Source organism: Misgurnus anguillicaudatus, chromosome 10, assembly GCF_027580225.2.
Source record: "Misgurnus anguillicaudatus chromosome 10, ASM2758022v2, whole genome shotgun sequence".
Taxonomy (NCBI): domain Eukaryota; kingdom Metazoa; phylum Chordata; class Actinopteri; order Cypriniformes; family Cobitidae; genus Misgurnus; species Misgurnus anguillicaudatus.
In genome coordinates, this window is record NC_073346.2 from 12,309,361 (window position 1) to 12,336,448 (window position 27,088).

A 27,088-nucleotide genomic window follows, 5' to 3' on the forward strand; every position below is an offset into this window, starting at 1 on the left:
TATCATTACACTGGCAAGAATATGGTTACATGTAAAGATGCCGTACCAAGTATGACAACATTACATTTAACTGCTTTTGATATACTGTGTTTTTTTCACTTCCTGAAAAGTAACTGTTTTGGACATACATGAGTTTCATCGGGCAGCGACGATATGTTTCTGAATGTTAGACCATATATGGAGTACATGGAGTTCACATTTATGGGGGTGGGGTTGCCACCTTATATATATATATATATATACCACTTGTGGTACAGAAAGTCGTGAGGAGATCTTGCAAGATCCACTAAAGTTTTAATTTCGCTAACAATAAAGTCCATCTTTGAAATAAAAACCTAAGACTGAAGATTGTTTCATTTGAGGAAAAGGAAAACCACAACATGCCCTATCCCTAATCACCTTCCCAAAACAGTTCCTTGGAGCTGAATATGAAGTCCCAACATTGGCCTTGGTTGTTCCAGAAAGTGGCACTTCAGCAAACCAGATACTTGGTACAAACACACAAACGGCTACAGAACAGAGCTGAAAATACTTCAACTGAGACAAGAACTTTGGTGAGTCCCCGATCCCTCCGGAATGGAAAGACAGAATCATTCAAAAATTGAATAGCATGCCTGAGGTCTTCACCCAGAACGACACTTACTTTGGAAGGAAAGACAAAGTCAAGCATCACATCAAACTGTCTGATGAAACACCATTCCAACTCAGAGCCAGGTACATACAACCACACGATGTAGAAGCCGTTTGTCAACATTTTCAAGAGCTTCTCAACACTGGGGTGATTCGTGAAAGTGAGTCTCCATTCTCCTTTCCAATCGTTGTAGTCAGGAAGAAGAATGGCCAAGTACGCCTCTTTAATGACTACAGGAAACCAGAGGTGAAAAGTAATGGATTACATTTACTCACGTTACTGTAATGAGTAGTTTATTTGTGTACTTTTACTTTTTTGAGTATTTTTAAAATCTGTACTTTACTTAACCCTCTGGAGTCCGACCATTTTGGGACACTGGCAGAGGTTGTGACATGCTCTTACATTTGGTCTTTTTTCAGTTGCTTTAAAACATAATAATGGCAATGTGCGCGAGCTCGTGTCTCCGTGTAACGCGGCGCTCATAAAAACAGTGTCGTGTGTGAAGCGCAATGTATGGAATTACCTTGCATGTAAACAATATGGAATAATTTTACAGCAAATCCCGCAGTGCAGCATTTCTCAAAGTTGCCGTGAAGGATAAGAAAGTGTCTAACACTGTAAAACATGTAAAATATATCCGCCATTACATACTACTTAAAGTGACATACTAACGCAAACACCAAATCTAACCCTAAACCGAAGCGAAAATCATTTGAAAACAGGAAAAAGCAGTTGAGTAACCAATCCGTGAGAATGCCACGGAAAAAGACAGTCCGTAGCAGGGCCACGGAAAAATGCGGAGATCCGTGAGAATGCCACGGAAAAATGAGCACAAACTTCCGTGACTATGCCACGGAACTTTGTGAGATCATGTTGTGTATTTACTAGCTGCTCACCTCATGTTTTTTGCCTCAAAAGTTCACAAAACAATTCTATAAATGTTTCTTAGTTATAAAAAAGCTTTTAGTTTCATTTACTATTTGTTATTGCACTGTACTTGTAATGTTTTTTGCCTCAAAAGTTCACAAAACAATTCTATAAATGTTTCTTAGTTATAAAAAAGCTTTTAGTTTCATTTACTTTTTGTTATTGCACTGTACTTGTAAAGGTGTTCTTTCAATTAAAAACCACTAGTTTGAGATTTATATTTCCTTGCCCTTTTTGAGCTATACTAGAATCACCCACCTCACCCCACTGTAAAAAAGTAACTTTTACTCTGAGTAAAGTTAAAATGACTTTTTACTTTTACTTGAGTAGATTTTTAGACCAGTAACTTTACTTTAATCATATTTTAATATTTTATAAAAGTAACTTTACTTTTACTTGAGTACAATATTTTTTTACTCTTTCCACCTCTGCAGGAAACGGAATCTGCAGACAGTGAAAGATGCCTATGCACCTTCACAGCACTCTCTGGTTTCAAGTGGTTTAGCGTCCTCAATCTAAACTCTGGCTACTATCAAATTGAAGTTGACGAGGCTGACAGGCCAAAGATTACCTTCATATGCCCACTTGGTTTCTGGGAGTTCAACCGCATGCCTCAGGGAGTGACAAATTCCCCAAGTACTTTCCAGAGACTGATGGAAAATGCATGGGAGACATGAATTTGAAGGAAGTTGTCATTTTCCTGGATGACTTGATAGTTTTCTCGAAAATTTTAGAAGATCATGAACCCAGACTCACCAAGGTTCTCAACCACCTGAAGGAGTATGGCTCAAATTGTCCCTGGAAAAGTGTAGATTCTTCCAGTCCTCAGTCCGGTACTTGGGGCATGTGGTCTCAGAGCATGGCATGGAGACCGACCCAGAAAATATTGCAGTGCTAAAGACCTGGCCAGTCCCTCAACATCTGAAAGAGTTGAAAGCCTTCCTTGGATTCTGTGGGCACTATAGAAAGTTCATTAAAGACTATTCAAGTATAATGAAACCTATGAACGACTTTACATCTAGCTACCCACCTTTAAGGAAGCACTCAAAGTCCAAGGAAAGAAGTGGTCAATACTACCATCCCAAAGAACCATTTCTGAACCGATGGACTTCCACCTGACAGCAGGCATTTGAGATGATCATTGGCAAGTTCACAATGTCCCCAGTTCTGGCCTTCGCAAATCCTGCACTTCCTTACATCCTTCCCACGGATGCAAGTTCTACCGGACATGGAGCGAACAAGAGAGGAGTCAGTTTGTAATAAGAATAACATAAATAATTAAATATAGAAACTGAATATAACCACAACTTTAATTGTCTCTAAATGACATTCAATGACTCAAAACTTTTAATAAAATAAACTTTATATGTAAACAGATATATTTTTATGTACAAATAGAAATTTTGTATTCTTGCCATATACTAAGAAGTTCCTATCTTTGTAATATAGGTAATTCCGTCATTTGGCATATTGGAGCTTTGTTAGCTGGTGCTTCTTAGGTTGACATGTCCAAGTTGTCATGCCTTCCTGCGTTGTATCCCGGAAACGCCAGGAGCTTCCAGATCTGGCTGGTCACTATGTCGGCTTTCAGCCACCTCTTGACTAAACCAGGAGACCTGGCGGGCAATTGTTTCCTCCTTTGAGGGGTCTATCGAACTGAATGGCAGAATTGGCCATGGGAACAGGAATTGCCTGTAGCTCCTCAACAAAAGTTGCAGGGTCTACTATAACCTCCTCAAAGACAAGCCTCAGTAGGTCATCCACGTAATCTGGAAAACATTTGTAAAGAAGATTTTTTTTATTTATTTCATATTTATTTGTAATAATGTTTACAATAAAAAGTTAATTAACCCTCTGGGGTCTAAGGAGTTTTTAGGGCCCTGGAGACGTTTTGACCTGCACTGACATTTGTGCTTTTTTCAGTTGCTTAAAAACATAAATATGGCAAAAGTCTTATAACACTGTGTTCAGGACCAACTGGGCTACAATATTATATGGGCAACATGTATGTACATGTTTGTATTTTTGAGAGAAAATGTTTATGCGTGAAAGTTTCTGAATAATCTGTGATTGACAGCTGAGAAAACAAAGACTTGTATAATGAGCCACATAATGGGCCTTGTAGGAATCTAACAGGAATGTAACTCTCTCTGTAGTGAATCCATGATGTGGTTTACCTGGGAATTTATAACAAAATATTTCAATAGAATGTAAATACACACACACAGACATTAAATATAATTTTTTTCTATTAATTTCACAAGTATCCCTTTAAAAACCATGGTTTCACAAAAAACTCTGGTAAAAGTACTGTTCGGACACAGGGTTTGTTTGGTTGGCCAGCGAGTTTTACTTTTGCGCAGTAAAAAGCTCAAAAGAAGAACTGCCTATCGTTGTCTGGACTCTTATTTGTGCTTTTGTTATCATTATAGTAGAAACACAACAAAGGACGAGCGAACTTATCAATGTTTGTTAAAAGCCGCCGCCATTACTCGCGTGTTGATAGTGAAAGCAGCACAAAGGAATATGTGGACATGCGTGTGATCCTGCATGTAATAAACTTGCTGTGCCGAAATATACGCATAGACACGAGCAAATAAGGATTTAGATGTGCTGTTTTCAATCGCGTCTTTTATAAGAATACCAAAAAGCACGTACTGAAAACTTTTAGTGAAACACATATGTCACGGAGTGACTTTTAGGACGGAACCAAAAGCGAGAAGAGAAGTTCCGCCCGGACCGAATTTCACAAACACCCGCCACTTCCGGGTAACCCCGGGCAACCCAAATCAGGCTGAATTCGCGACAAGTGTGCAAGATGATGTGGCGATCATTGACTGGGCAGTTCTGTGTGATGGAAGGGGTATAAAAGGAGCATTGGAGATGATGGATGTGTTCGTTTGTTTTGGGGAAGAAACGCTACAAGTGAAGCGGTGAGTCGGGACACGGAAGTGAAACAAGACAGGCGAAGGCTTTGGAGGATTCGCTAAGCGAATGGAAGAATAGGAAACCAAAGAGCCTAACAGTGGTGAGGAAAGTGAAAATTGGAGGAAAATATACTTACCATTGTGTGTGTGCTGCATTGAAGGCCCAGTGAAGGAATGTTGTCTGGGTGAAATTTCAACCAAACCACGGGGTGTTGGTGAGTTATCTGAGAAGAGAGAGAGACGGAGAGGAGAGAGAGGATTAACCACATGGACACAGTGAGTATGGCGGATGGTTACCCTTGTTGATACCTCTGAAGACGGATACGTACAACAATGTTGGAGTGTTTATCTGCTGTTTCCCGGCCCCACCGCGTATGCTGAGATGGGTGGGTGAGCTGAAGTTTCAGAGTTCAAGTTGATGTTGTCTTGCGGGGCTACTACGTCTGGTTGATTGTTGTGTTGTACTCAAGTTCCCCTCAGGACGGATCTCGACCCGGCGTGGAGTAACGGACCTTATTAATCACTGAAGTGTGTGGAGTGCAGTGGGTGAGTCTGTCTTGACGTGTGTGCACCTGAAGTCTTGCAGTGCTGTGCCATGTCTCTTGTTGTCTGTACTCGCCCCCAGGTCTAGAAGGTCCCTGATGGAACAAGCGTGAGCTGTCGCAGCAAGCAATCGCCAAATTCCACAACTGCCCGCTACAACTCTGGCCCAGAGGAATGAGGTACAGTGCAGATTGTGTGGGAAACCATATTGTTGGAGGGTGGGATTTCAATACTTACCTGTACCCCGAGCTAAAGCTAAACTCACCTTGTGTAATCCAAAAGCCTAGAGCGAAGAATCAGTAACGTCATTCGATACTTATCTGTACCCCGAGCTAAAGCTAAACTCACCTTGTATACTCTGAAAGGCTAGAGTGAAGAACCAGTAACATCATTCGATACTTACCTGGACCCTGAGCTAAAGCTAAACTCACCTTGTGTAATCCGAAAGCCTAGAGTGAAGAAGCAGTAACAGCAACCGATACTTACCCATACCCCGAGCTAAAGCTTAACTCCCCTCGTGCAACCTGCAAGCCTAGAGTGAAGAAACAGTGATGTCATTTCATACCTACCTGTACTCCGAGCTGAAGCTAAAACTCACCTTGTGTAATCTGAAAACCTGGAGTGGAGAAACAGTAACGCCATTCGATACTTACCTGTACCCCGAGCTAACAGCTAAACTTACCTAGTGTAACCTGTAAGTTTTGGGTGAAGAGTCAGAGACGACGATCGACACTTACCTGTCCCCTGAGCGAAAGTTAAACTCACCTTGTAAGCTTGTAGACCTAGAGGGAGGGAGCAGCAACATCATCCAAACGTATTTATTAAACTGAGTTTAAGTTAACCCATCTCTGTGCAGGACCAGACGTCTGGAAAAACATCGGTCCGCCTTGTGGAGGACGTGGCCCGCTGGAGCCGGGCCTGAGGAACGCATTTATCCACTGGACCCAGGTAGTTGCTTTCCCTCTTCCCCATTATTTACAGTGTGTCTATCTGCCTTCAGGAAGAAGAGAAGGGTGCCACGAGAACAACACAAACCATAGGAGGTGTGAACGGGATGAAGGAGCTCCGTCCTGTCCTTTCCCTGTGGGCACTTACCTTTGTCGTCCAGCCCCTCCCTCTTCCTCGGACCCAGTCTCTCCCTGGAGGAAAGAGACAAGATTTTAGATTCCCTTTCCCCCTTCCTGAATTGATTTTAATTCATTTAAATAAAGTTTGTTTTATCTATACTTATCCTTCTCGTGTGTTTGGTCATTGGGGTGCTCTTGGGACCTCCTCGAGGTGGAACCTAGGAAGGGGCGTGACTCACGCTAGTGGTCCGCTCCGACCTGTGACATATACGCAAGTAAATATGGATTTAGATGTCATGTTTGGTGCACTCAGATGAAAGAACTCAGCATATCAAGGAATGGAGTGACTGAATTGGGGATTGACTGCAGGCAGGAGGCAAGAGTAATGCATATTGATGTCTCTGCTCGTTCACTTCAATGGAGCGGGGCGTGTTGATCTCAGCTCATTACAAATAAACAGGTAGCAGGAGAAAGACGGTACCTCTCCCCCTTTTCATACAGTTTACACCGAATTAGAATATTTAAAAATGCATTTAAAATACAGTTTTTTATATATATTACCTGCACAACCGTCCCATGAAAGGGAATACCACATTTTTTGGTGTAAACCTCAAAATTAAGCTGTGGAAAGCCTCCAGTGATGATGTCTGAAAGTTGTGACTTAACTTTTCCACATCTTTAAGGACCCTCTTGTTGCAGAGAATCTTCTCAACTTTGTTAAGTGCCAGCGACTCTACATTGTCATTACAAATAAGTAATGTAACTTACATGCATGTGATGGATTAACAAATGCATTCAATTGTATATATTATCAGATGTATAGTACTATGGCATAACAATACATTGTTATTGTATACTTGTATTTGATAAAAATCAATGAAAAACTTCTTTAAATACCTGGATTAAACCATTTCGTAGCATTCTTGGACACACGGTTTGGATAGGCACACTTTGGGAAGATGGGGATGTCATGTACATGCACATTCTGAATGTGATTCAGAACTGATGTCCACTTTGCCACTTTCTCTGGTCCTGTTGTAGAAGTTATGGCACTCCAGTATACATGGTTCCTTATGCTATGAAGCAAAACCTCACACTCCTTGTTTTTTGGAAAGTTGCTCAAGCTTCTTTGACAGACCTAATTAAATGACGTAAATGATTACTGAAAAAGTATGACTACTTACTGAACCTCATTATGTAGTTAAAAAAAAAATTACCTTTCTCAAAATGCCACACATCGTAAAACTGCATTATGTTGCGTTCTCTCAAATATTTTTGCATCAGTCACAATGTAGTCGACTGTTAAGCCATTAGACTTCAGATGATCAAGACATCTCTTTAGACCTTCTTTCTCCATATGGTAACTCCTGCCGACTTCATTGCTCTGGGTATACAAGACAGTAACATCCGTCATTATAGAGATAAATTATAAACTTGTGTAAAATGGAAAACAAGTTGTTACATGTTTTATTTTTAAAAAGCTGACCCACCTGAACAAGTTGTGTGTCCAAAATAGTGTTGCTCTCTGTGTGCATCAACATGTAACTACCATATTTGGCTGAATGTCCTAAAATGAAACAAAAGGTAAAATTTTACAATTAGATTAAACAACCAATAATGTGTTTGTTATCAGTTTTCAAGCCATGTCTTCATAGTCTTCTAAAAATTTAAGAAATATGTTGCCGGGTGACTCAGCACGCATATCTCCGGCGTGCTGACTCTTTCCACTCTGTCTAAACTTCTGGAAAAGGTTTTGTTTGTCACTTTTCCATTTGTGGATTATGGCAGGCTCTAGGAAGCTCCTACAATGTCTCCGGAAGGTTTCGTACGTGAAAATTTGTAATTGCATGCCCTTGCAAATCTATGAGAAAAGTTGACATTTTATATAAAGATCATCACTTAAAATTGTGTGGTACTACAAAACGCTTCATGTGTACCTTTTGTACTTGGATGAATGATCCTCCAGTAAAATGGGTTGCTGCAGATAACTGAAGGTTTCCGACAGGCATGCTACCAACAGTGGGCTGGCTCTCCCATTGCCTGTAGTAACTACACTTGGGGTAAAGCTGGTGGAATGCCACATATGTACCCATCCGGTGTAGACTCACTTAACACTTGTATTTACAAATCGGGCAGCTCATGCAGGCAGGTTTCAAACACAATGAATTTGTTATCACCATAGATTGTCCTCTGCCCAAACCTAAATCCAAACAAATTATTACTATATTTAAATTAAACAACATGTTTTAGTACCGAATGAAACTTATGTGTATATTGCTTACGAAATTTCAGAGTATATGACTGAAAATTTCAGGTTGAGCCATGAGGTTCTCTCACTGACCCTTCTTCTTCTTCTTCTTCCTCCTCCATCATAAACAGCTGCAGTGGTTTCTTTGCCAACACTTTCAAAAGAAACTGTTGCTTTTGATCCTGGAAACAGAAGAACATATATTTTTATTAGGGCCGGGACTTTAACGCGTTAATTAAGATTAATTAATTACACAAAAAATAACGCGTTAAACATTTTAACGCATTTTAATCGCACTTATTAATAGAGTCATTCGTAAATGCTGCAGACCCTGTTTTAGTTCGAGAACTCCGGGGTTGTGATGCAGTGTAAATAAAAGTAGACGGAACCTAAACGAACAGCTGATTTTTACGTGACAACGCATCAATTTCAAAGTAAAAAATGATTTATTCTGGTAAATGGAGGTTTGCAACGGAGGTTTTGCCCAATAAACATCTACCAACAAACTACAGATTATTTTAACATGTATCCTAATGTCTGTTATATGTTAATGTTTGAGTATTGTTGGGTTTAAATATTGTTGTAATGTTGTTTTGTTTCAATTTAATTAGTTTATTACGAGTTTAATTTAAGTTTTGTTTTCTACTTTAAAACGAATTTCGTTTCAAAATAATTTGTCTCGTAATTATAAACAATGTTTTGTTGTTAGGTTTTGTGAATATAAATTAAAAAGAACATTAAAAGCAACACCGTGCATCTCATTGATGCATATGCTACCGAATGCCAAAACATGCAGTGAGTAGCTTTTATCACTTACTTTTAAAAAAATCAGCCTGGCAGTGCCCAGAAGTTAAATTTACACGCGCATTTAGAGCATAATGTAGCAGCACGTTTGATTTGCGGTGTGCTTAAGACTTTTAAAAATCAACTTCATATTAATTTTAATAGGCTACTTTGACGGAGGACACGCACAGAGAACAGCGACGGCAGGTAAAGGAAAAAAGTTAAACGAATAGAGTCAGTTTGTAAGAACATTTTTAAATTGACTATAATATCATCAATATGAACTCTGAACAATGAACTATTATAAACATAACAGCAAGAAAAGCTGAAGAGGAACTCGCAACATTAAAGCAATAAGCATTTATGTAGGCTAAAGCCATATATCACCTCTTATTTTTTTTTATTTAGTTAAGTTTCAATGGTAACACTAAAGGCGCGTACATTATGCAGCGCTTTTCACATCCGAATCCCACTTAAGAAACCTATAAACGATGTGCAACTTAAAAAATATATTATGCACATTTTTATATATTTTAATTTTAATATAGGCTATATAGTATATTATGTTTTGTTGTTTTTATTGCGCGAGGTGGGGCATCCGCGCACATAGGTACCAGAACACAGACAGTCAAAACCTGAGAAGTCCCGAACCCTGCAATTATTAAACAAATGACTACTTTAAGAAATGCGGGTCGGGTATAATATATATATTTTTTTCTTTGCGGTCCGAGTTGCGGGCGGGTTGTTTATACATTGACCCGCGCATCACTGGTAAGCGTCGATAAGAGCATGGTAAGCTATGCAACAAGGAATTCACATATCACCGCAGCACATCGAGCCTCAAGTATCATCTCAATGCAAAACATACAGCAGCTAGCGTGGACATTAGCCCGACTCCGGGTACAACGACTTGGTTGAACAAAAATAAACAATATTTTGTTAAGCTTATGTATTCAGTCATTATTCATAAAAATCCATGTAAAAATACTTCTTAATGTTCTCAGGTCAAATATTTATATGAGATTAAAATGCGATTAATTTAGATTAATTAATTACGAAGCCTCTAATTAATTAGATTAATTTTTTTAATCGAGTCCCGGCCCTAATTTTTATACATACATACATACATACAAAACCTATTTTTGTATAATTATTAAAGTTAAAACTCTATTACTAGAACACATTTAACATACATTTGCTCCTACTGTGTGTTTCTCCCAGTGTACCAGTAGATAGCTGTGTGCCAAACAGATATCTGTGGCAGTTCTGTCTGTGTTCCAATTGACTTTGTGTGTGGAGGATCGGTCTGACATTTCACCTCCACAAACAAGATGTTTGTGATGTACTCTAAAAGAAAAGGACAGTATAAAGCAAATGTTCAACCAAAATTGTGGTTCTGAGATGTTTGTTGGTCCAAATAAAGTTGGTAACAAACCCTGTTTTATGACCAAACGTTTTAAAAATCCCACATTGAACTCACCGAGATCACACCAACTAGGAAGTGTCTGTGGGCCTGAGGGCAGGTCAGGGTTTTTGTTTCTCCCGGGCAAGGCTGTAGGCGGAGATTATTATGCAAAGTGTCTGTGTGATGTGGATAAAGCCAGGCAGGAGATTTAATCCATTTGATGACTCGTTTCAACAATTCAGAGTCGACTCCCTAATTTAGAAGCCAATAACTTTATTAATCTTGCACTTTTTGTCACGGTTGTCCAACTACGATCTGTGTATGTGTTTGTATTTTGTGCTGATTGTTCTCACCTGGATTCACTTACCAATCATTACCTCATCAGCACCTTCACAATATTTTATCCAGCCTACTTAATGCATTGTCTCTTGTCTCCTGGTCGCTGGATCATGCCTTATTGTGGATTTATGTTTATGTTTGTTTTAATAAGTGCACCTGTTCTTAGGAGGGCCATCTTCATGCCTGTGCCTGTTTCCAAAAGAGCCGTCGTCAGGTCTACACCAGTGTTCAGGATGGCTGCTGCCATACCTGCACCTATTCTCCAGATGGTTGTCCCCATACCTGCACCTATTCCCCGTTGCCACGGCTACACCTGTTCTCAAAAGGGTCATTGTATGTCTGTACCCGTTCTCAGGGTGGCATCGGAGGTATGTCCTTTGAGCTCTGTGTTCCCTGTAATTGCCATGGCTCTGTGGTGTGTGTGGTCCGCCTTCTGCTTTTCTGTCCCACAAGAGGTCTTTCAGGTCTATGAACCCGAGTCTCCTGAACCTCCTGTCATGACAGAGAGAACTGAACCTGAATCCTCTGCACTTCTGTTTTTAGCTGAAAGCCTCTCCGCCCTGCCCGGGAAGGCCGACCCCAAGCTCTTTGAACTCTCTGCCTGGCCCAACATGGCCGTCCCCAAGCTCCTCGAACTCTTTGTCTGGTCCAAAAGGACCATCCCAAGCTCCCTGGGGTTTTTGCCACAACTAACCTACCCCAGAGGGCCCTTTTCTGCTCTCTCCCTCTGCCTAGGTTCCTGTTGTCGCCGGCACCACCATGGGTTTCTACATCCCTCTGGTCTCTGGTTCTGCCCGCGGCTCTGCCCTGGCCTCCCACTCTGCCGCCTCCACCCTGGCTTCAGGATCTATGGCCACTACACGATCCTGGCCCACCTGCCCTCCCCCAGATCCACCTTCGTTCCTCCACTCACCTGAACTCTCAGGAAGTGTCTGGAAGCCACTCCTTGGGAGGGTACTGTCACGGTTGTCAAACGGTGATCTGTGTATGGCTGAATCCGAAATCGCATACTGCCATACTATATAGTAGGCAAAAAGCAGTAGGCGAACGAATAGTATGTCCGAAACCTCAGTATACGTAAAAGGGTAGGCGAGAATTAGCGGGATTTTGGACTATTTCTCGCGAGATTCAGAGGCACGTGTACTTAAGTATTGTCCGAAACCGCCTACTTACTGAAAATGTAGTAGGGGAAACAGCACGTGAACAGAGTAGTACGTCCGAATCCTCAGTATCCATAAAATCAGTAGGCGAGAAATCCCCGGATGCCCTACTGAGTCCGCCCCTATTCTGAAGCGTGCATCGGATGGACACTTCTATCCCAGCTTTCCCATGATGCCACGGGAAAACAAAGCAATCGACCGGAGACCAACCAATCGGGTGATTTTGATACGTTACACAGGGCTGTCCCTCAGCACCCTGACTTCACGCACAGACCCAGGATATACCACAAAGTGCTCAGCTGATTCATTAAAATAGAGCTGTAGAATTGTCACAGCTGTGTTGAGCTGACAGTAAATATGTGATGGTTTCTTAGAAAAATACATTTGAATAAAGTTTTGTTTCATATGGGAAAGTTTATTGTGATGGTTTTATTCATTCATTTTTTATTCATGTTTCCTGTCGTTTTAAGTAAATACAAGAGATTGCTTCACTAAAATGTATATAATCACATAGGCTGCATTGTCTAGTTTGTATTCAAGCACAGCTGTCAGCTGACAATAGATATTAAATTACAATCTGCTTGTTTTACTTATTTTGTCCCCTACAAAATAATGTGTAATATATCTGTAACACTGTTACAGATCAAGTTACTTATGCAATCAGGTGTTAGTGCACCTGTCCCTCATACACACGCATACGTTTTCATGTCTGTTATTAGGTTTGTTCGAGTTTATGCACCGCTGTAAGAACCAACAGCTGGATGACATCAAAGTACCGTGAGAGCGATTCCAGAAATCACACGGAGAACTCTGATTTCGAGTTGCTCCCGCGGTATTGTGATGTCAATCTCCTGTCGGTTCTTGTGGTTCCGCATGAACTCGAACAAGTCTACTACGTCATATGTCACATGATAACGTCAACATGGCGAATGCTGTACATACTTAACGCGAACGTACATACTGCCTTAGCGCACGTTAAGTAGGTACCCAATGAAATTCAGTACCTACACAGTAAGTATGCGATTTCGGATTCAGCCTTTGTGTTTGTATTTTGTGCTAATTGTTCTCACCTGGACTCACTTACCAATCATTACCTCATTAGCACCATCACAGCTGTTCTCCATTTTATCCAGCCTATTTAATGCATTGTCTCTTGTCTGCTGGTCATTGGATCATTGTCTTTTGTTTGTCATGCCTGTTCCTGCTTTGTTCCTGTTCCCTGTTTCATGCCTTATTTTGGATTTATGTTTATGTTTGTTTTAATAAATGTTATCCTTTTTGTGAACTCTGCTTTTGCATCCTGACTCTTATAACCAGTTGTGACACTTTTTGGTTCAACTACTTTGCACATTGTTTACATTGAAGGACAACTACATGACACACTGCAATACAGGTACGTTTCGATTTTGGATCTGTGTGGCTCTTTAAAATGCAAAAATAGATTTAAACGTTTTTTTCTATTTTCAGAAATAGGTTTCAGAAATCCTATGATTTATTTTTGTACTGTGAGATGAAATTACATGGTTAGTTGATTGTTGTACATTGCAACTGACTTTTGTGGTGTGATGTGTAACTATTAATTTGCATAATTATTACGCGTTTTTTATCTTTTAAAATTTGATATATTTGATTTGACATTTTGAATGGAGAAAAGTTGATTTAGATTTGAACAGAAATGAGGCAATTGTAATTAATGCATTCTGTACTGTATGTATAGACCATCATTATCCTGTGCCTTCATTTGAAATACAGATAAGAACACATGTAAACCTACCCGGGTAGTGAGAAGAACATATCGTCGCTGCCCGATGAAACTCACGTATGTCCAAAACAGTTACTTTTCAGGAAGTGAAAAAACACCGTATATCAAAAGCAGTTAAATGTAGCGTTGTCATACTGAAGAAGTTTTATTTTAATCCCAATCTACATTAATATGATGAATATGAGTTTACCATTATAATCACACGCAATTTGTTTACTATGAAGTTATGCAGGTCATGTGTTATGTTGTGTGGATCAGGAGTTTGTTTGCCATGGGATTGCTATTGGAAACCAGCTGGGTGTATTCAGGTTTCAAGGTAGTTTAAAGAGCCATCTGGACAGGCAGGCACAAAGGGTTTTAGTATTAGCAAACAGCCAAGGGTCAAATAGGTCATGGGACCAAGACACTGGTCTGGTCTGGGGACTGTCATGTGATTCTTCAAGTTACAAGCCTGAACAGAAACATATTGTTTTAACTATGAGGGGAGGGAACAAAGACCATATATATTTACCAAGCCCGTGCTCACGGATTTCAGACTGATTTGGAGAATGTCCCCAGAACTTCACTCGGGTTCTGGGGAGATTCATCAGGCAGGCTCGGCTTCTTATTTTGTCCGGAAAATAAAAGTCTATCTCTTGAAATCAGAACCTAAGACTGAAGATTGTTTTATTTGAGGAAAAGGAAAACCACAACATTTGGTGCCGTGACCCGGATAGAAAAGAGCTGGACAGTCACATCACCTGAGCGAATCTGACGAGCAACACAAACAACGTATGGCCATATACAAGGTAAGCACTTTTTCGCTTATTAATTGTGTTGTTTGCCAGAATTTGCTCCAGGTGGTGAGAAATTTAAGCTCTTCTAAATTTAAGAACCATATAGGTGAACTGGGTTTTGATTTCAAGGGTACAATCTAATTAAGGCATGCATGCATGAATCTGTGTTAATTACTTTGGCTTTGATGATCATGGTGAATTGAAACAGATTTAAGTTAAGGGAACGCGTAAGAGTTTGTATGCAAGGTTGCATATGCTACGTTTGTCGAGGAAGTGTATAACGTAGAGGTTTAATTTGGTTTAATTTGAAGTTAAAATTTTAAATCATTACGTTGATGGAGGTGCAGTAATGATTGTTTAATTGGTCAATGTAAACAAAAAAGAACACGCAAAAGTCGTCACGTTGGGGAAGTGCACTGACGATTGTGTATTTATTTAATAATTTGTGTTTGAGTATGTATGTATGCAGCTGCAGATTTTGTTTGTTAGTGAAAGAAATGTGAACGTGAATCTGGTAAAGCAGACAGGGAGACAGTTTCCCTTAGGCAGTCTCTCTGTGGGCTGTTAAGGGGGGTGTAAGTGCTGTCCTTTGAGTGTATGGGGGATGGCTACTGTGTTAGAGTGTGGAAGAATGAGCCCTAAAAAATAAATAAATAAAGAAATAAATGCTAATGGGTTACTACTGAAAAAGGGTTGGGTTAACAATTTGGTTTATCTGTTATCAAACATACAGTTGAAATGTAAGGTTTGGTAAAAATAATTGACACCAGATGGGACATCAAAAGGAGCACAGAACCTGAGACCACAGCTGGCTTTCTCAATGGACAATGCAATCAGGTGGCCACCTACAGAGATGAGCAGTTTTGCTTGTTTAAAGATTGTATTGTTCACCTGAGATGGCTCGTGGGGGTCAAATCACAAATGCTCTTCCAAATTTAAGAATAAAAAGGGGAAATTAAAGATTACTAGATTAATGATAAGAATAAAGGGTTTCATTTTCAAAAGGAATGTGTGCTAGGACAAATGATGGTTTATGGTGTGAATGAGTTTTATTTTTGTCGTTGAGTGGCTTGGATAAAGATTTAATGTTAAGTTGAGAAAATGCCTAAGAAGTTTCGCGAACCTGAGTGTTACCGTGTCGGGGCAGACACGTTGGGGTTCGGAGAGAAGAGTTATTAAAGTCCTGCAGGTCAGGTACGGTCTATGTGTTATTTGTCTTGTTGTTTTGGAAGGCCCGGGCTGATAAGAGATATTGTTTTTGTTTTATTTGTCATGTCGGATTGGTAAATTGTGTAAGTGAATCTTTTCCAGGTCGACTGAGGTGTAGTGGAAAGATGAATTTGGCCAGGTAGTCCAGATAGAGTTGTTTTATTTTATTTGTGTGAGAATGCAATGTGTCTGTGCTAGAAAGAGTCTGTGTGTGTGAATGTATGAGATGGAAAGAGTGGGGGCTGAGTGAGCAGTGGGTGTGTCTTTCTTCTGTGGCTCTAAAGAGCCCACAGAGAGGTGTTGTGTTACAGGAGTGAAGATTGTTTAAAACTATAAAAAAGGGGATAAAGTTTGAAAGTATGTGAATAAGAGTAAGAATATGATTATGGATAAGAGACAGTTACAAATGCTGGGAATTAAAGATTAGATTTGAAGACATTGTGGTTTGAAGGATTGATTAAAATAAAAAAAATTGTGCTCAATAGGAAAAGATTGCTGTCCAAAAAAGGACAGATGTTGGTGAAGGTATTTGATTCTATTTGACGAAACACTACAAAATATTATAAAGGAAATTTTATTTTAAAGACACATTGGAAATCTAAGTAATTATTTGAAGAATATATAAATTGGATAAATAAAAACAATAAGTTTGTGAAGTGGTTAAATGAGAAATAACTATAAAATATAAGGTGTGTTATATTGCAAAGGAAAGATTATGGCAGTCACATTAATGGAAAAATAAGGATTAAACAACTGTTGTGTGGAGAATTAGAAAATAGAATAATTGGATGTTCAAATGAGGAAACATTTGATGTGGCATTGTGTGAGGAGAAGTACAACTAAATAAAAATATAAACTAATGAAAGATAAGAGGAGATAATTAACAGACAAAGAAATGCTCAAAGGGAGAAAGAGAGAGAGAGAGAGAGAGAGAGAGAGAGAAAGGGAGGGGGAAAGCCATAGCTCGAGGGAATTGTGAGATTAAAATCTAGCAGGAAGACAGAAGTAAAGCTTTGAAAGAAAAACAACAAATTAGAGAGAGAGAAAAAAGAGAGACCAAGTTATTAAAGGTGGAAATAAAGAGGAAAATAAAAAGGTCAGAAAATTATTAAAAGGTGAATGACACAGATAAATTTGACAAAGATAAATTATTACAAAATGAAGAGGAGTCTTCATCTGATGATTGAAGGTGGTCACAAAATAAATTTTATTTTAAATCAAAAGGCAATATTTTGCATGGGTCAAGCTGAAACATTGAGGGGCTGATCATTCCCATCCTTTGACATTCAAGAAAAGTGAATAAAAGCTGGCAAGAAACAGACAATGAAAAACTGTGTGCAACAAAGTGTTGGAGGAGCAAAGAGGACTATGTGAAGCAGTGAAGGGGGGCACTGCGCTGACAATTACAAAGACAAACACCAAAAAGACTGAGTGGAATCCAGAAGGAGACCCACAAAGACAATAATGTTCTTGGAGACAAGAGAACAACTGGACTATACTTTTTCTTCTTCATACAAGCCTTTGAGTGAAAGAGGGGAAGAGTGAAAGCAGCCGTCCAATGTTTAGTTTGTAATTATAGGGACACAAACAATCTTTAGGGGAAAATCAGCAAGTCAAATTTAAAGGCTGATCAAGAATTTATGTTGTTAGGTGTGACTACCTTTTCTGAAATCAAATCAGACTCCTATTAATCTGACAGGAAGAAATGCATAATGAAATTTGGGGGGGTTTGAATTTGGTATCTACAGAGGAAGTTAGAACTCCAATGATGGTACTAAGCTAAAAAGCAAATATAAATGGCATAGAACAGCTATGGCAGAAAGGAAAATAAAAGAAATAAAAGAAATAAATTGAAAAAACACCATAGGATACTATAAAAGGTAAACAAGAAAAAGCTGTGAGAATAGAAAAAAGAAATAACTAATTATTGTAACAAACATACGATTTAAGGAAATAAAACTAAATTGTATCTAGTCACGATTTAAGACCAATTAATGACAAGAAAAGATTGATGATCCAAAAAATTACATACTTTGCTTACAAGTGTTTCTCCATTTGATAAACATTTTTACTGTGAATTATGATTTGCCTAAGAAGTAGATACTTGTATTTACATATTTAATTATAAGGAAAAATATTATACAGGTTTAGAATGGATGAACCACTAGTCTAACATACGGAAAGGTTAGTCTGGTTGATTAATGCTAAAAAGTTGATAAAATGATTGGTTGTCATTGAGTTATAGGCACACAGGAGAACAGGTGATTTGCCAGCATGGGCAAACAGATGGGGAAGCTAAAAAGGGCCTCAGAGTGTCAGGAGATCTTTTTAGATTGTATAAGAAGTGAGAAATCTCAGTCATAAATATTATTATCATAGATGTACATGGGGCGAATAAGTGGAATAAAAATGAATTATTCGATTCATGAGAAGAATAAAGATTTTGAGTTGAGATAAAAAGGGAAAAATTGAAGTGACGGATAAGAGTGAAGAAAAATTTGACTATTATCTACATTCACAAGGGATGGTAGATAAAGATGTATAGAAAAGGAATAATCATCAAAGCCATACTTAACAAAATGTGTAAAAATACTAATCATAACAGAACTTATGTTTTACCTAAACTAACAACCGTACACCTTTAACACTGCATGAAATATTCGCCGATAGACCTATGCGTATTGTAAAAACATCTGGAATTAAGTGTTATATGAACAAACTAATTGTCTATGTATTGAGTTATTTGTGTACAGAAAAAGCTGAAAGGAGTGGAGGAGGAGATGAGAAACATGACTCCTTGTGCGAGATGATCTAGCTTATCTGAGGTTCGAGAGGTCGGAGGAGGCCAAACACGGCCACAGGGCGCCTAAATGGGGGAGACAAGATGAGACCAGCTCCAGAATGTCCAAGTGGGAGGAGCAGCCACTGTATAGCAGAGCTCGTAGGAAGGAGAGAAGGAGAAAGAATGCCAATGATATGAAAGAAGAAACATCAAAACCAAATCAAAGTTAAAGCAATTCAAGTATACCGACGGATGGAGAGCAAAGTTTTGAACACCGAGAGGAAAAAGTGAAAAAGAGAAATTGTCAAAAGAAATTGAATTGAAAAAAAACCCGAAACTGATTACTACAGAAGATTTGCATTGCTACAGTCAATTAAAAAAAACGAAGCCGATTACTACAGAAGATTTGCATTGCTACAGTCAATTAAATTTCATGGCGATGGACTTTTGCCTTAAACGAGGCCCAGTGAAATATCTGCAATAATTTCAAAGGAACAGACTCTGAAAGAAAGACTGAAAACATAGAGACATTGAACAGAGAACATAAGGTGGACATTTTATGGGAAACATCCCAAAAATAACAATGATACAAATGGGGAATATTTACAGTTAAGGAAATATATTTGCAAAACCAGATTTCAATAATGCAATAACATTTTCAAGTCCACATACTTTGGGGTGATAAATTCAACAAGAATTCTTATGGGTTACGAGAAAAAGTTTAAGGTCAATTTATCTGGATAATATTTAAGTCTTTTGGGAAATTCTGAGTTTAAAAATACATCTGGTAGGCCACAATTTGGAAATTTGGGTCAATGGACGTAAATAACAAAACACTAAAAATAAAAAAGGAAGGATAGATATTTCAGAATGGTACAGTAAAAATTCTGAATGGTACAGTAAGATTACAATCAAGAAAATATAAGCCTTATGGAATTATAGACTTAAGGAAATTAAATAGGAAATGTTTTATAACAAGAATTTTGAATGAATCAACTAAGAAACCTCTAGATCTGTTATGAAGACATCAAAAAGTATAACTTAAGGTGTAAAAGTGAGAAGAGAAATGCTATTAGAAGAATAATATAATCAAATCAGAGCAACATATACAATGAAGGTATTGGAAGATCAAATAATATCGATTGGAGAATTATTTTGGATTGGTAGAAAAAGAAAATGCTTGACCTCATTAGGAGGGAGAGAAAAAGTACTTAAATAGGATGGAGACAAGAAATCACTACAAAAGAAGGGTATTTAGAATCCTTATAAAAGGATGAACACAACAATTAATCATCAATTATATGTAGATTCTGTTGATCAACCAAATGGATACCAAATTAGATTAAGGCATGGGATTAAGCTAAATAAGGAATTTAATAAAGTTTTGTCAGAATAAGAATACAGAATGAATAAATTATGTACAGTACTACAATCAAAAAGTAGATTATTAAGTTTACAAATAAGGCATTAATTAACTTAGGACAACAACTAGATGCAGCCGTTAAAAATACATAATAGCATATACTGAATCAATTTTAATTAGAGGTTAGTGGGTAAATGAGGCATTGGTGTCTGGTTAAAGAACCAAATGAAATTTAAAATATGATGGAAAAATTTACTTGAAATCAACAAGAATGTTATCAGGAATTACGTTACAAGACAGTAATGAATTTACAAATAGTAAACGAGAATTCAAGCACCTCTGATGAGGATGGAAAAAATTAATTTAAATTGTGATCAAGAATTATTATGGATGATTTACTTAGTTGTATTATGGGTTATTTCCATTTACTAGTTTTATTTGAATTAATTACATTTATGCGTGTAATATGCAATCTTTAATTAGTTTATTATTGGTTATTTACATTTAATTGTTTTATTTGGAGTAATTTACTTTCATTTGTGTTGCAATCTTTACTTAGTATATTAGTGGTTCACATTTTATTGTGTTTTTCGAGTTAATCTACATTTATTTGTGTTTTTGATGCCATCTTTACCTAGTTTTATTATTGGTTATTGCTCTTTACTTTGTTTATTTGAATTAACTTACATTTATACTTGTTTATTATACTTAATTTTTGAGTTTTTATGCTTCAATTCGGTATCAATTAGTTATATTTACTCGTTTTGAATTTGAACATTAATCTTTAACATTTATTTTGTGTTTATTATGCATACTTTACTTGTGTTTTTATTATTTTTTACTTTAACATTTATTTTGTGTTTATTATGCATACTTTACTTGTGTTTTTATTATTTTTTACTTGGATTCATTAACGTTGACTTTACATTTACGATGCTTTATCATATACTCTACATAGCTAAAATGATAACTGTAAGCGTAGAACCAATTGCGCACAAACTGTTTAGGGCTTAAGTACTTTTACTTTTACATTCAAGTCAAAATGAGAATGGAAAGATGTTTGTCTTATTGTCCATAGTTCGAAGTGCAGTGGCATAATTTAGTAATTGGTAAGGTATAGTGGCTTTCTTTAGCCACAAGATATTAATAATTGAAACGCTGAATTATGAAACTGCACTCCGGATTAAAATAAACAGGAAAGGTGAGGCTAAATTAAGCCTCAGAGCGGGGATTATGAAGAAGTTTTATTTTAATCCCAATCTACATTAATATGATGAATATGAGTTTACCATTATAATCACACGCAATTTGTTTACTATGAAGTTATGCAGGTCATGTGTTATGTTGTGTGGATCAGGAGTTTGTTTGCCATGGGATTGCTATTGGAAACCAGCTGGGTGTATTCAGGTTTCAAGGTAGTTTAAAGAGCCATCTGGACAGGCAGGCACAAAGGGTTTTAGTATTAGCAAACAGCCAAGGGTCAAATAGGTCATGGGACCAAGCCACTGGTCTGGTCTGGGGACTGTCATGTGATTCTTCAAGTTACAAGCCTGAACAGAAACATATTGTTTTAACTATGAGGGGAGGGAACAAAGACCATATATATTTACCAAGCCCGTGCTCACGGATTTCAGACTGATTTGGAGAATGTCCCCAGAACTTCACTCGGGTTCTGGGGAGATTCATCAGGCAGGCTCGGCTTCTTATTTTGTCCGGAAAATAAAAGTCTATCTCTTGAAATCAGAACCTAAGACTGAAGATTGTTTTATTTGAGGAAAAGGAAAACCACAACAATACTTGGTACGGCATCTTTACATGTAACCATATTCTTGCCAGTGTAATGATATAATCCACATTTGACCAAAATTTAGGTTTTTTTGAGTAAATGGACATACGTGCATATTTTACAGTAACGGTGGTCGATACACGTTCTTCCGATCATTAATTAGAATGGCCAAGTCGCGTTTCATATTGACAGATGAATACGCTCAGTTTAGTAAATAGCCTACGTCTTAGATAAATACGCTTACTTTATTTAATATTAATTATAAGTGTATTAAATGTCTCTTGCAAGCTATGAAGGGACAATGAATCAATACACTGACATGGTAATGCTAGACGGCAGGGGTGTCAGTTTCTGTTGAAAAGTGGTGGGGACAAAAGATCAGATAAAAAACATTATTGCAGGACGGGAAAAATATTGAATAACGGCGCATCAAAAATGGGCATATAGCATTGGCCATTCAACAACAAGAAAATACTCATCATAAAACCCTCAACAATGTCGACTGCACACATGCAACAGTCCCTGCAACACCAGCTCAATCGAACAATGCCAAAGCACCATACCGTAGAAAACAGCAGCGCGTTTAGTCAATGATTACAATGAATTTCATTACAAGAAAACACACCATAAGCATACAACGCAACATATGTGACCCTGGACCACAAAACCATGTCTTAAGCATCGCTTGATTTTTCAGAACATTTTAACCAAACGCCTTCAAAAAGCGGTGGGATGTCCCCAGCGTAAATAACACTATGGTAGACAGACACTTTGTTTGCACAGTCCTACCGTAATTTAGTCACTGAAGGAAAGATATTGTCTCACAGGCTATGTTTATTCGGCTATATCCAGTGCTGAGCTTCGATGAAACTTTACGAGACCGGCGAGACGCTTCACAGGCGGGAGATACGTGGTGTGATTGACAGCTTTGACACCAAATGGATATACGTGAAAATCAGATGACATGATTTCATAACTTTTCATTGGCCATTTAGGTATGTGACGCATACTGTATACGGAAATGAACCTGGACATTCGTCGAAAAATCTCAAAATCGGCTAAATGGACATACGTGGTTTTCATAGGACAGCGACGATATATAAATATATATACTTCAAGAAACACACACCGAGGACCTTTGGGGACTTTATTTGAGTTATTTATTTTGAGTTTATTGTGGGCTGTGCACTCAGGAAGCCGACTCCGGTAGGCAGGGAATGTAAATAACTGCCATTTATTTGTATAATACATTTCATAACAAATTTTTCAAAGGTACCTGTTTTGTGTTGTCTGTTCTCTGCTGACATTTTACTATTTCAGACTCCATAGTTGTATCTAGAGCTTCTGATACTGGCCCACCTTTCATTTCCTACTACTTAAATTAGTTATAAGTTGCACTAATCTGAGACACGGGTTACACTTCCACTTGGTAAAATAATGAAAAAGAACCAAATTGCATACCACAGCTATGCTGATGACACCTGTTGTGGCAAAAAGTCTTAGCTTGAATCTTCATAAGAAAAAATACTCAGGAGACAAAGGTTTCAGGTGCCAAACAAAAATTACTTTATTCGCTCGAGCCAACAAAGTGAGACAATCAATACCCCTCATAGAGGCGCTCAAAGATCATCTGCCCTCCCAACATCTGACTCCATTTTTTATACAGTAAGATCAAACACTTCTTATCTGAGATGACGTATACTCTTCCAATTGGTCTTGGCTTGCCATAATTAATTTATTTGTTTGATGTGCAGCTGAATCCTTCATATCTAAAATAACATAGCCTATACAGCTGGACGTCTCAAATCTTAAAATGACGTACTCTGTTTGTCGGTTGTTTCGACCTTGTTTCTCAAAATAATTGTGGCGAGAATAATCGGTGTATAGTCGCAGGATTGCACCTGGTCTCTTTTAATTAGGAAACTGAGAAAATGAAAGTTAACTAATCTAGAATGACGTCCTCTTGTTTATCGGTTTTGTTGACCTTTTCTCATGGCATAGTGTAGAAACAACAGGCCTTAGGCCTAATATAATATTAATACAGTATATGATCAGTAATATACCCAACAAAAACCACTATATATTTCCCCCCTCATGGACGTCCAAGTCCATCAAACATGAGGGGGTGCTCTTAAGAAAACCATCACATAATGAGAGTGCTGCAGCAGAACGTCGTCGCACATGATGTTATACTAGCGAAGAGCTTTCATGGTTAAAAGTTCCATGCAGATCCTAACACAGACGCAGTTAAGATGCAGCACTCACTCCCTTAAGAGAACAAGAACCAAAAACCTTCCCAAAAATGGCACCATTCTTGTTTGTTTAAGTGAGTATATTAGCTTAAAGGAAGGAAAAAAATTATTGTACCCTGTACATACTAAAGGAACCCAAAAATGAAAATGTTCAAAAACAAGTGATATCTCATTATTTGTAATTAAGAAAAAGAAAGACACATGTAAAATCAAATTCAGTAATTTTAAAATGTGTAAAACTTATCATTACTAAAGATAATGAAGAAAGAAAATATATTAATCAAAATACAGCAGTAAAAATTCAGTAGTGTAGTTTATCAGTAGTCAAAATATCTAGACACTCTACGTTTAATAATATAATGTAACTTTAGTGCAAAGATTATAATTCCAGTGGCTGTGCAATAATGAATCTTCGTTCTCAGAGGAACCCCTAGCTTTTCCGGTCACCAGGGGCGCTATCCGAGACACTCTTTAGCGTAATCGTTGAGGTGAAGTTGTGCTCTCATATCTGTGTTTTGTAATATGTGTCTATGTGTGCTATATGGTATATTTCACATCTTTACATTGTCCCCAGTTGTGCGGCCGAGCTAGACAATTTGTCCCCTGGATTTTATATCTAAAAAGACACCAAGACCTACAGTCACCACACAAGAGGGGAAATTAAAGATGAAAACAAAGATAAAAACCAAATTTATCTAACTTCCTGCCTACTCAGAACTAATGATTTGTAACTAATACTGAAAAACAATAAAAGAAATACAATTACAATCTAGCTCCCTCACTTACCAAAAACATCACAAAAAGGTTGTAAAGTAAAAACAAAGTGTTGTGACTTTTTAATTCATAGTTTCATAAGCATAGTCGGGTGGTGGTGTAGTGTCAGCTAATGGTGCAGTTTGTATGTTTTGGCATTAGGCCATCGGTAGGCCGACTTAGTTCTGTTTGCACCTTCATCTTTGCAGCAGCTTTGTCCACCACAGACCTGGGGATAGGTAGAACACAACAGAAGACAAAAAGAAAAAACAACAAGTGCAAGATAACATGAGATATCGGTTTTGGTTAGCCAAGCTCCCCAGGAAAAAAAAACAAACCAGTTATCAATTTTCAAATCAGTACCATCATTAAGTCTTACTTGTTCTATCAGCTTCATTTTATTATCACTATAGTTAATTAATTGATTCTAATTGTAATAGAGATGATTAATCCATTCAGATCCAAACCAGTGTGAATTTAAATCCAAATTTAGAATTCAGATACCATTTGGTATTTCTCTTGGCTGATCAATATAATCTATTCAATCATAAAAGTATTGCCAATTTGATATGCTCTTTTTATTCTATCATGAAGTGGTCAGGGCTCAACATGCTCATCAGGTTTGTCACCACCCAATAGACCCCTTCACGGTTCACGTCACAGGCTGTTCCCACTGCGCATGTCGGGGTCAGAAAAGTCATTACAGCTGATTGAATTGCGTATTATTCAGTATCGTCAAAAATGCCTACTTACGTCGTGGGCTGTGAAAATCGCACGAGGTCTTCCGTTAAGTTTTCGCGATTCATGCAGAATCTCAAAAACAAAAAAATACAACATCTGCGTCTGCAAGCAATTAACGTGCAAACTGGGACAATGCAAATATCAAAGAGGCTTGTGTTTGTAGTGCTCACTTCATTTGAGGTAAGTCATCATTTTTCAGCACTGTTAGATTAAATTATAAAGCCTAAATGGTATGAACAGTTCGACCCCGTGCTGCGCGCGCACCCGATAGTCATTCAATGTTTACAAACCTTGAAGGGGTCTATAGAGGTACCAACATATTAAGATAATCAAAAAACAGAAAAAAAATCACTATGGCGAAGCAAAAGATAATCAATCAATCACTTTTTTTTCCAAAATAGAGAAAAACCCAAACTACACACAAATAAAGAGCAGGGGTTTGTAACAAGGTTATATAATTTTCACATTTAAATACTAATGGCCTGGGCTAAGTTAACTAGCACACAAGCATTTTCACTATCTGGGGAGTGTGTATCTTAAGGCATTTCTCTCACATATCCAAAAACATTCAACTACAACAGCATTTTTCTTGTTTGTAACAGGACAAAGTTATAGTCTGGTTTTTACAGGTCTTCCTAGTTAAATGTACTATTGTGAAATTGTCTGTGATGCAATTATTATGGAATTTTTCCCACATTTATTGCCCCTGTTCCATTAGTTCTGTTAAGACATTATCATAGTGAGAAATCTTCATCATACACAATTGGGGCTACAGTTATGTCTCATTTTTATAATATGAATGCTGTAAAATGAAAGTAAGGCACTTAAATTTTGTTGCTTCACCGAATTATGAATGATTTTATGGATATGCAATCTTTGTTAAATGATCTTCTATCCTATCAAAGCTAAACTCTGTCATGTTTTTTTCTTTGTGGCATACAGTAAGTGCATTGCTTATGCCTTCTAATTTGCTGGTTCATAATTTCAGTCTTATATGCAATTAATCTTATCAAATATTTAACCTATGTTTAACAATGTTGTAATTTAGCTCTAGAGGCTTTGTTCCTCCCCCCTCAGATAATTTATTTAATACTTTTATAATCTCTACAGCATGGGTCAAGTGTGGGATAGTAAATTAATAGGTCATCCACATATTGTAACAGTGCATTGTCCAACACTAGATCTTTTCAAAACTGTTTTTAATAATTAATTAATTGATAATATAAAGTAAATAAGGAAATTTTGCAGTAATCTAGAATAAGTCAGTTGTTTACCTTTGTAGGTAAAAGTTTCTGCATTTCTCGTCCAGTTACATACTAAAGAAAGCAGAGCATAAGTCAATTTAATTTAAACATTTTACTTCAGGAGGGATACTAGTTAACAGTGTGTGTGGATCTGGAACTTACTGTGTGCTGGCCAATCTTCAAATACATCATTTATATTTCTCCAATCATGTACAAAAATAAAGCTTTAGCTAAATATTGGTGTTTTACAATAGCTTGTTGTTTCTACTAAAAACTTCTAATGCCTCAATAGTGCTTCTAACATTTTATTGTTTCCTGTCACAATGGGTACTCTTGTTTTCTATTTTAATTCTTACGGATTTTGCTAATTTTTGTTAAACTTACATATGT